The sequence below is a fragment of the Astatotilapia calliptera genome, chromosome 13 (assembly GCF_964374335.1).
Source record: "Astatotilapia calliptera chromosome 13, fAstCal68.1, whole genome shotgun sequence".
In the NCBI taxonomy this organism is placed as follows: Eukaryota; Metazoa; Chordata; class Actinopteri; order Cichliformes; family Cichlidae; genus Astatotilapia; species Astatotilapia calliptera.
In genome coordinates, this window is record NC_137434.1 from 3,336,901 (window position 1) to 3,346,466 (window position 9,566).

A 9,566-nucleotide genomic window follows, 5' to 3' on the forward strand; every position below is an offset into this window, starting at 1 on the left:
TTTGTTTTGTTACAGCAGAAAGTGGACAGTGCAAAGTTACATTGCAAAAATTAGAAAAACACTGCAACAACATGGGAATAGAGCAGCTGCAAGAGAATTCAAAATTAATGAATCAATGGTATGGAAATGGAGGAAGCAAGAGGAATGAGTTGAGTAAAGTTTGACTTATCTGACTGTTTTGTTTCATTTAATGCGTCTTATAATCCAGTGCACCTTATGGTCCGAAAAATACAGTAACTGTATTACTTTCTTGGAGAAGTAATCAGTAATTAGTAACTAATGACATTTTTTAAAGTAACTTGACCAACATTGGTTGTAATCAGACAGCATTTGTTAGCAGGATTGCAGTTGAGAACCTGACCACTAGTAGTGAGCATTTTAATTTTGTGCAGAAGTTAATTACCTTCAAGTAAGGCTACACGTACACAGGTAATTTTGAAAACTGACATTTTAGGTTTTGGGGTTGTTGGTTTTTTAAATCCCGTCCACCCGTGCAGTTAAAAAAAAAAAAATCTCCTTCCACATGTGAACGCCAGAAATGAAGTCAAACGCTATCAAGAACATGCCAAATCCTAACCGTGTAGAAATGTTGGCCAATCATAAGTCTAGAAGCCTGGGAGGAAAAGAGTAAACAGGGTTTTATGCCCTCACAAAACCTTAAGTACTTCTGAAAAGTTTGAAAGGCAGCTAATTTTGTGTTACTTTTCAAGCCTTCATCATTTCAAACGTTAATAACTAAAGACAGCATTTTGGCTGGTATAGACTCACAACTTTGGAATAGACAAAATGCATACATAAATGTAATTTTTAAAAAAATGAAATCAGTCAGGATTTGGGTCGTGAGAGTGTCTGTGTTGAATGTAGAAGCCACGTCTGATGTTCACTCTGATGCCTCTTTTTCTAAATGGAGGAACAGTAACTGTGTGTATATGTAAGCATGTAAAAACTGCAGATACTAAGATTAACAGCAACAGTATTTTGTCTGTGTCCGCTATTGTAGAAATCTGTCCAATGTAAACAATAACGTGGCCACGGTGTGACGTCAAAAATGGTGCGCACTTTTGACGTTGCCTCAGTAAATCTCAGTTTTGCTCGTCCACACCTAAACACAAAAACGTAGTTTTCAAAAATCTAAACTCTGGCAGGAGTTATTAAAAATATCACCTTTCAGTGATCCAAAATGCCGTTAACGTATGAACGAAAAGCGCATAGAAAAAGCTGCGTTTTCAAAAATACCCGTACATGTGGACATAGCCTCAGTTTGTCAAAAAATACTCCAATAGTCTGTTTGAGAAAAAACTTAGATGTTTTCTATTTTCCTAAATTAACAAGATCATCTCAGAAATAATCGTGTTAAAAAGAGCTTCTCGGAGTGACTTTAAGATATGATTAAGTACATTTTCTAATCTTGTTAGGATGCCTGGGTCGTTGACCCAGGGTATTTGAGTTTATTATATTATTTATACTTTTTAGTCTTTGGTTTCTTTGAGTTCTGTCTTATGGTTTATGTCTCTGTCTTCTTTAGTTGCTCTGTCTCCCCTATCACCTGTATCCCCTTGTCTAGTTTGCGTCTCTGTGTATCCTTAGTTCCTATATCCCCGTGTTCAGTCAGTGTTTGTGTCTGCCCTGGTCCCACGTCTCTGTTCCCTCTGTAGTGCCTGCATGTGAGTCTGTGTTATGTGTTTCCTGTTTTACTTTGAAGGTCTCTGTCTTATCTCAGTGTGTTCAGTTTACGCTTCCTTTTGTCTCGTCAGTTCTGATTTGCCCCAGCTGTGTTTCCCTCCTGTTATTCATTCCCTGATTGCTCCTTCTGTGTATTTAAGCCCTGTGTTTCTCCGTGTCGTGATCTACTGTTTATTTTGCTGTGTGTTTTGTCAATCTGCCGGTGTTAGTTTATTTTTGACCTTTTTCCCCAGTTATGTTATGTTTGAGTTCAGCATTAAATCTGTTTTGGTTTAAGTTCTGTCTCTGGAGTCTGCACCTTGGGTCCTATTCCTGTCTGCACACTAGTGATGGGCAGATGAAGCCCCATGAAGCACTGGAGCTTTTCATCCAATTGGTTCACCCCAACGCGAAGCTTCATGAAGCTTCATTTGCTCTAGCAGGACACCTACTGGACGTAAAAATAATTAGCTGGCATGAATTTGAAGAGTGTGGCATTTTGCACACAGCCTGTAAATGTCAACAACAAAAGGAGTGTGTAAAACATGTATATTGTAGTGATGGCAGTATACTGTGTATATTTATGCTGGCAGTATGGAAAATGATTATTTGCGGCAAAGTTCGAACCGCTTCATGAACCAGTCACGTGGTACAGCCGGGCAGCGAGGCTTCGGACGTCATCATTTTCAGCTCCTCCCATAAATGAAGCAAGCCTCGATACGCGCTTCGCGGAAACGCCCCCTCCATTACTCGACACACGCTCCGAAGCCTCGATACAGAACGTCCCATCACTACTGCACACAGCCATACCTAACAAATCTATGTATAAAGCTGACAAATAGTTAAGTCTCCATTTGTTTTTCTGAATAATAGATCCAAATCATCCTCTCTGATGTAAAATGTAGTCTAGACTTGCACAATGTAAAGTACATAAATACTGTTCTGGCAAGCAGGAAAATTGGGCTTCATATTTAAGTAAATTATCTTAAGTTTGTAAACTGAAATTTGACCTTACTTTAGTTCTTAGATGGTAATAATGTAAATTACAGAGCAGTTAATCCTCAGGGAAATGTAGAAATTTCACTAAATAGTTGTCCTCTTTCATACAGTTGCAGTGTCTCTTCAGTTTTGTGTTCATATGCTGGTGTTTTCATTCAAAAGATGTTTAAATGCTGTGATGTCATTTTAGCTTGAAAGACTGCAGAATGTACATAGATTCTTTTTACTTTTAAGTTGTATGCTCAGATTTAGATATCTTTCATATGGAGACAAAAAAAAATACTCAAGACAGAAGTGAAAAAACTAAAGCAGTCAATGTGTTATTTAATTTTTTCATTTATTCTAATAGTTACTTTAAAATTCTACTCTTAAGAGATTCATCTTGGCCTTCTTGCAGGATTAAAGCTCAAAAATGAATACACACACATAATATAATACATATCTTGTGATTGTTAGGCAAAAATGAAGAGAACCCAAAGTTATTAAAACAAATAACCACTAATATGGTCTTATTCTTGCTCTGCTCCCCAATTTCACTCCTGGAAATGTCACCATGGCAACAAAACAACAAGCATTAAATGACGTTCCAAACAACAACCAAGCTGTTTTCAGTGCTTAACATGTAACATATCTTTGTTATAAACTTTATTTGTAAAAATCTGTAATGTTGATGTGCACAACCTGGGATTCTGGTTTGAGTGGCAAGATGAAATAATCCACTACTGATGATTACAAGTGTGTTTTTATTGCCTTCTTAAAGTGGAAAATGTACATAGACACAACTTGGCACATGTGAGACCAGTCTGATAAAAACTTGTGTTTTTGCAAAAGTGATAATGGAGAATTTATGTCCTGAATGGACTTCAGTGTAGCTAAGCACATTCTCTTTCTAACCTGTGGTTATTAAGACAAATGTGATGCATATATTTGATCACTTCCCTAATAAAACTGTTTTTTCTGTTTCTTATTGCATTTTTATTCCCTATTTTTTCCATTGTTTGTTTTATTTATTTATTATTGTGTTTGTGGTCCCATGGTTTTATTATATTTTCTTTAAGGAGATAGAGATCACAAGTGCTTCACAGAAAAATACCAGAGCATTTAAAACATATAAAGCAAACAAAAGGAAGTTAACCAAATGCAAGTCCAAAAAGATCATTTTTAGTTGAGACCATCTGGCAAACAGTAGATAGAGGCTGAGAGAAATAAAAGACAAATATGGGCGATCGTGGCTCAAGAGTTGGGAGTTCGCCTTGTAATCGGAAGGTTGCCGGTTCGAGCCCTGGCTTGGACAGTCTCGGTCGTTGTGTCCTTGGGCAATACACTTCACCCGTTGCCTACTGGTGGTGGTCAGAGGGCCCGGTGGCGCCAGTGTCCGGCAGCCTCGCCTCTGTCAGTGCGCCCCAGGGTGGCTGTGGCTACAATGTAGCTTGCCATCATGTGTGTGTGAATGGGTGGATGACTGGATGTGTAAAGCGCTTTGGGGTCCTAAAGCGCTATATAAATACAGGCCATTTACCAAAGAAAAGTGTTGAACAGAGATAAAAATGTCCTCAAAATAAATAGAAACAATATTTAAACTCAAAGTGAAAACAAGGTCCTGTGTGTCCTTTGCTTTGTGTGGGGCTGGACACATGCTGGCTAAAATGAAAAGAATCCATGATGCTGATAAAACCTCTGGCAAAGGGGTTGACGTCATCATCAACGTGTATGATTAAAATATAAGTAATCAATATAAACAACTATTAGCAGTCTGGACTGCTTCATAGTAAAACACAGTAAGACCTCCTCCATGACCAGACACCCGAGGCTCGCTGATGAAGAAATAGCTATCTGGGCAAAATTCAATGAGGGACAAATAGTCTAAGTCACCCTGCCAGTGCTCAGTCAGAAATAAATAATGAATTTTTTGGGAAAATATCAAATAATTCAGCAAGATTTATTAGTTATAGATAGAGCATTAAAAAGCGCCATGGTCTGTGAGGTAGAAGCCTCATTATTAGCAGAATCTCGAGTTAGGGGGTGTAAATACTCAGGGTTTGGGCCACTATGCTCGCAGATTCCACTCACCGAGGGGATAAAAGGCCGGCCAGGAGGAGAGCTTGTATGGACCCTCTTGAGGCAGCATGATCCCAGAGACCTGAGCCCTGTGTATCCAAGCAGGGGCATGAAAAACGAATTCCCCTCAATTCAAATTTTCTGAGTACAGGTAACAAGATGTCGATGTCGCATACCAGACAGACCCTGCTGTAGAACAGCCTGAGGTTCACATGGACAGCTGCTCTTCTCCTTCTCCATGGTCTGAGGACACAGCTGAAGTCGCTGGACAGGAATCCAGGCACTGGCAGAGGATGGAAAATGCCGACACAAGGGGATGAGACCCATCATTGAAGATCAGATAGATAACAGCGTCTATCCAGGGCAGCCAATACATCATTGATACGGAGCAAAAACAGGACAAACGCAAACACAGGTGCCATCATACCATCACTCTTTTGACCACATTTTTAAGACTAAGAACTAGGAAAAATTCACAGATATGCAAAGAAACTTCTTGGGACACTCACAGCTAACTGGATGCGATTTACAGTTTTGATTGATTTTAGCCAGTCACACAGAATGCCCATTACCACAGTAATTTCGACTGCTGCTTAGCTGATGGCACATTTGAAACTGATGACTCTCACTGGTGGACTCAGTTTTCCTCTGTAAATCTCTTGTATTTATGGGTTTAAAATGTGCTTTCATAACCTGCCTCCCCTTCTCCCAAACAAACATATGGCATTGGCTTGGCATTTCAGCTCATTAGTAAATAAGATCAAAGGTCACAAGGGTCATGGTCTGTCAGTCCTCACCATCCAACCCTTTTTGCTGTGTTTTGTTATGTTCTCTCCTGGATTCCTGCTTTCCTCTATGTGGGTGTAAATCAAGCAGCCTTTTGCTGCTTGATTTACAGTGAAGATGGAGACTGAGACAAAGTATGGTGGAAGCAAGAGGCACTTATTTGCCTACATATATCTAAAGCCATGACATTCAATAGCAGGTCAAGCCTTCTACAGCAATCACTCCTCTGTCTAATGACAAATGGCAGCCTTAAATACTCTCAGCTGTTAATGACTAAACCAATATTTACTCTCAGGTGAGTTTACCAAATTCTAACATTCCATAAACATTGTACAGTACACAATCCCAATAAATAAATATACATACATTTTAACATTCTGATAATTATCTGTGGGGATACTGGTGGGCACGATTCAAGATTCTTCCCTACCACGACTCACCTGTTTAGCTAAGCTAATTCATTAGACGCAAACTCACTCATGGGAAGCATTAGTTGACTCCAGAGTGGAGCAAAACTTGGCTGAGTCTTGGCTCTTAATGGGATCCTACTCTCTGACATCACTCACGCGAACACTCAGCTGTCTCTGTCTGGTGACCACGTGGAGGAGTGTGTGTTTGTTTTCCATCCCCCAGTACTCCAGTAGTTCTCACCTACCCCTGGTTAAGCAAGCACAACCCACAGATTTATTGGGCTAAGGGCAGCATTTCAGAATGGAGTACCTGGTGCCATGAGAATTGTCTGCGTTCTGCTACACCTAGTGTCTCAGCTACAGAGCCGCCTGACCCAAGTGACACATCTGATCTCTTTGCCATTCCTAAAATCTACCACGACAGACCCAATGATGGTTTCATGCTTTTCAGAATTTTCAAGACACTTTTATTAACAGTTGCTGGAATACACAGCTACAGCTGCAGCTTTCCAGTTCGCAGATCACTCTCCGACAACAACAACGCCATGACAGGACCCAGTTTAAACGTTAAAACTGGCGAGGCGTGATTGTAGATGCCGCTCAGGTGCGTCCACCTCACCTGCAGTGGCACCGCAGACCACGCCCTGCCACATCCTTATATTTATAAAACACTTTTGTACTCCTACTGACCCAAGACCACAAGTCACATCTTTGCTATTCATTCATACAGCACTACATTCTGTGTGCTTCAAGCACTTTATTTGCCTCACATCCATGGCCAGTTTAGAATCACCAGTTAACCTAATATGCATGTCTTTGGTCTAAGGCAGCGCTCCCCAATCCCCGGGCAACAGATACCAGTACCAGTCCGTGAGAGTTGAGGCTCGGGTGTGAAATTTATCGTTTTCAGTGTTTTTTTTATCAGTTTTTAGTGTTATTTTTGTTTTTATGGTCAACTCGGTTTCCCTGGGATTTTTCCCATGTGTTATGAATAAATCTTTTTTTTGGTACTGGTAGTGGTTTTATTTTGTTGTATTTATCCGCGACACCTTAAAGGCCGGTCCGTTCAAATATTGTCGAACATAACCGGTCCGTGACGCAAAAAAGGTTGGGGACTGCTGGTCTATGGGAGGAAGCCAGAGTACACTGAGGAAATCTACAAAGCCAGAGAGGCAACAAACCACACACTGCTGCCATAACATTTTGATTTTTGAATGATTTATATAGACATGTTACTCAAGAGAAGCAGAGTTAAGTGGGTTGGATTAGGAATTTGGATCATTACTGTGATTAATACTGTTTTAAACTCATGGCTTCTGCACACACTTTGGTAATATTTCTGTTTAATAGTGATGTTTATATTTGTTTGGTATAGAAGAAATACATGGCATTGCTTCTCTGTTGGGGCAGGATTCTCAGGGCTTTGTCTACTGAAGTTCATTCTTTAAAAATGCTCCAGAAGTGACCTAAGATTTGATGTGCAGGGGGAAGGTGCTATAGCTCTGCTCATTTGTTGTGGTGTGTGTACACACTATTCTGATAGCAAATGACTATGTCTTCTCTTCTAATCATTGTGTATTTTTTTCTGTAATTTTCATTGTATTAATGCATATTGTTTGATTTATTTGTAAGACACTCAAAAACAAAAGCGCTCTCTTGTTGAAATCTTCCTTAGAAATGTATCTTTCCCCAGGCAAGCGTTTTGGGAGTTTTTCCTTGTTAATATGATAGTGATGTCTAAGTAATTTTGTTTGTGTTGCTATAAATTTCATAATTTTTCTTTAATTTAGTTATTTTCTGCTCTTATTGGTCATTGTTTTATTGGCATGTGATTTGCTAATAAATGTTAAAGGAATTCACAAACCTTCTATCAATGAGATCCTAAGTCACTCATTATTCAGAGTGTGACATATTAACTGACTGACTGACTGACTGACCCAGCCTCCCAACAACCCATTGGTCAAATCGAAAATACCTCTGGTAGTTCTGATCTGCCACTAGACACACAGATATATGCAATCACACCACAAAGGTGTCATTATGAACAGTGTGGGGAGAGCAATGAGAAAAAGCATTGATTTCTACTCTGAGAAAGTGCACTCGTAACAATTACCGTTCCATTACAATAGAGCTAACTGAGTGCAGAGAACAACTTTAGAGCAGTCCTGACACATACAAGCGCACACACAAAAACACTGCTGGCTGCCTGCCATCGCCACAGCTACTAACACACACAAATGTTGGAGGTGGGGCTGTGCAGAGTGAGTGAATTTATTCAGAGGTATTTCTACTGTCACAGTGTGCATGTTAATTTTGCAGGCTGAATTGTTAAAGCTGCAGAGCAAAGACATCCCTCACACAGCCTACAGCAAGACATGAAGGAAAAGAGTCCAGTGTTTTAAAAGGCGATCATTATGATACAGACACTGAATTCACTAAATTATAAACACTTTATTATTTGAACAAATAAAGGATATTCCATCAAATTCCATCACTCTGTACCTGACAGACTGAAGGTGTTAGGGTGCCAATCTTTTCCATCTTCCTGGATTTCAAACAGATTTCCCTCCTTTTCATTGACAAAGGGATTATGTCATCAACTAGAAAGCCAGAGAGGGACCGAGCAGTTTAGGATCTTTTCTGAATACTTTTGCTGCCATCTTGTGACCTTACCAGGTATTGCAGACTAGAAGAACCTTAAAGTCATGTTGTTGTCAAAGAACTGATGAGAAAGACGTTTGACAAGCTTAATATATATGTTAGGGAATAGTTTGGATATAGAGAATGCTGGTGGCATGAATTTAAATGTTTGTAGCTTCATGCAGTGATGAAACTGAAATCATAATAGGGAGGGATTCTTCTATCAGATGGAAAGATGAATTAAAAACAGCAAAATTACAATATGTAAACTTGTAAAGGAATATTATAGACAGTTTTCAAAGCTATAGATTGATCTGTAAAGATGTCAAGCAGCTTCTAGATGCTTAAAGGAAGCAGTAAGGTCAGTTTCCATTCTGGGTTTTTAGCATTAATAAGGCAACCTGCTCCAAGGTGAGTTTGAGGTCTTAAAGAAGTCAACATAGAGAATTTTTTTTTACCAACTTTATTTAGTGCTTTTCTACTCTACCTGAACATTCAAAGCGCTCTATACAGGTTGCCTCATTGACTCATTCACACCTGTTCATAGAAGCCCTTTCATACTGATGAATGCATCAGAGAGAAACTTAGGGATAATGTCTTGCCCAAGGACATTTAGCATGCAGTCTGGAGCAGTCACGGATCAACCCAAAAACCTTCTGATTAGTAGATGACCTGCTCCACCTCCGCAGCCACAGCCACCCCTTTAGGGTTAAAGAATCATTTTGAAAGTCATGTCCATAAAAGGTACAGTAAGTAATTTTTTTTAGGTGATTTGATAAAAAAAGAAAAATGTTGTACTTCTAAATACACAATTTATGTGTTCCAACAAATTGATACATTGTCACAAACTTATCATTTATCTATTAAAAATACATAGGAGCTGGTGTCATTTTGTGGAAGCTGCCATCTTGACCCACCATCTGGAATACACTGGCTGAGATGGGCATCGCCGCTCCGCCTTTTTACATTTTACATAACTGGCTAGAGACTGGCCACACTTTATACATTAGT

At 39.5% G+C, this 9,566-nt stretch overlaps 2 long non-coding RNA genes across 2 annotated transcripts; one reads left to right on the top strand and one right to left on the bottom strand.

The window, feature by feature from the left end:
• The first annotated feature begins 777 nt into the window (after positions 1–777).
• Positions 778–3,624, top strand: LOC145419631 (uncharacterized). Its single transcript, XR_013900939.1, has 2 exons — positions 778–2,009; positions 2,467–3,624. It is a non-coding gene; the product is annotated as an uncharacterized LOC145419631 (long non-coding RNA).
• Positions 3,625–3,755: 131 nt separating this feature from the next.
• Positions 3,756–6,084, bottom strand: LOC145419630 (uncharacterized). The gene is made up of 3 exons (XR_013900938.1): positions 5,946–6,084; positions 4,896–5,002; positions 3,756–4,808 (listed from the first exon to the last, which is right to left on the bottom strand). It is a non-coding gene; the product is annotated as an uncharacterized LOC145419630 (long non-coding RNA).
• Positions 6,085–9,566: the final 3,482 nt, after the last annotated feature.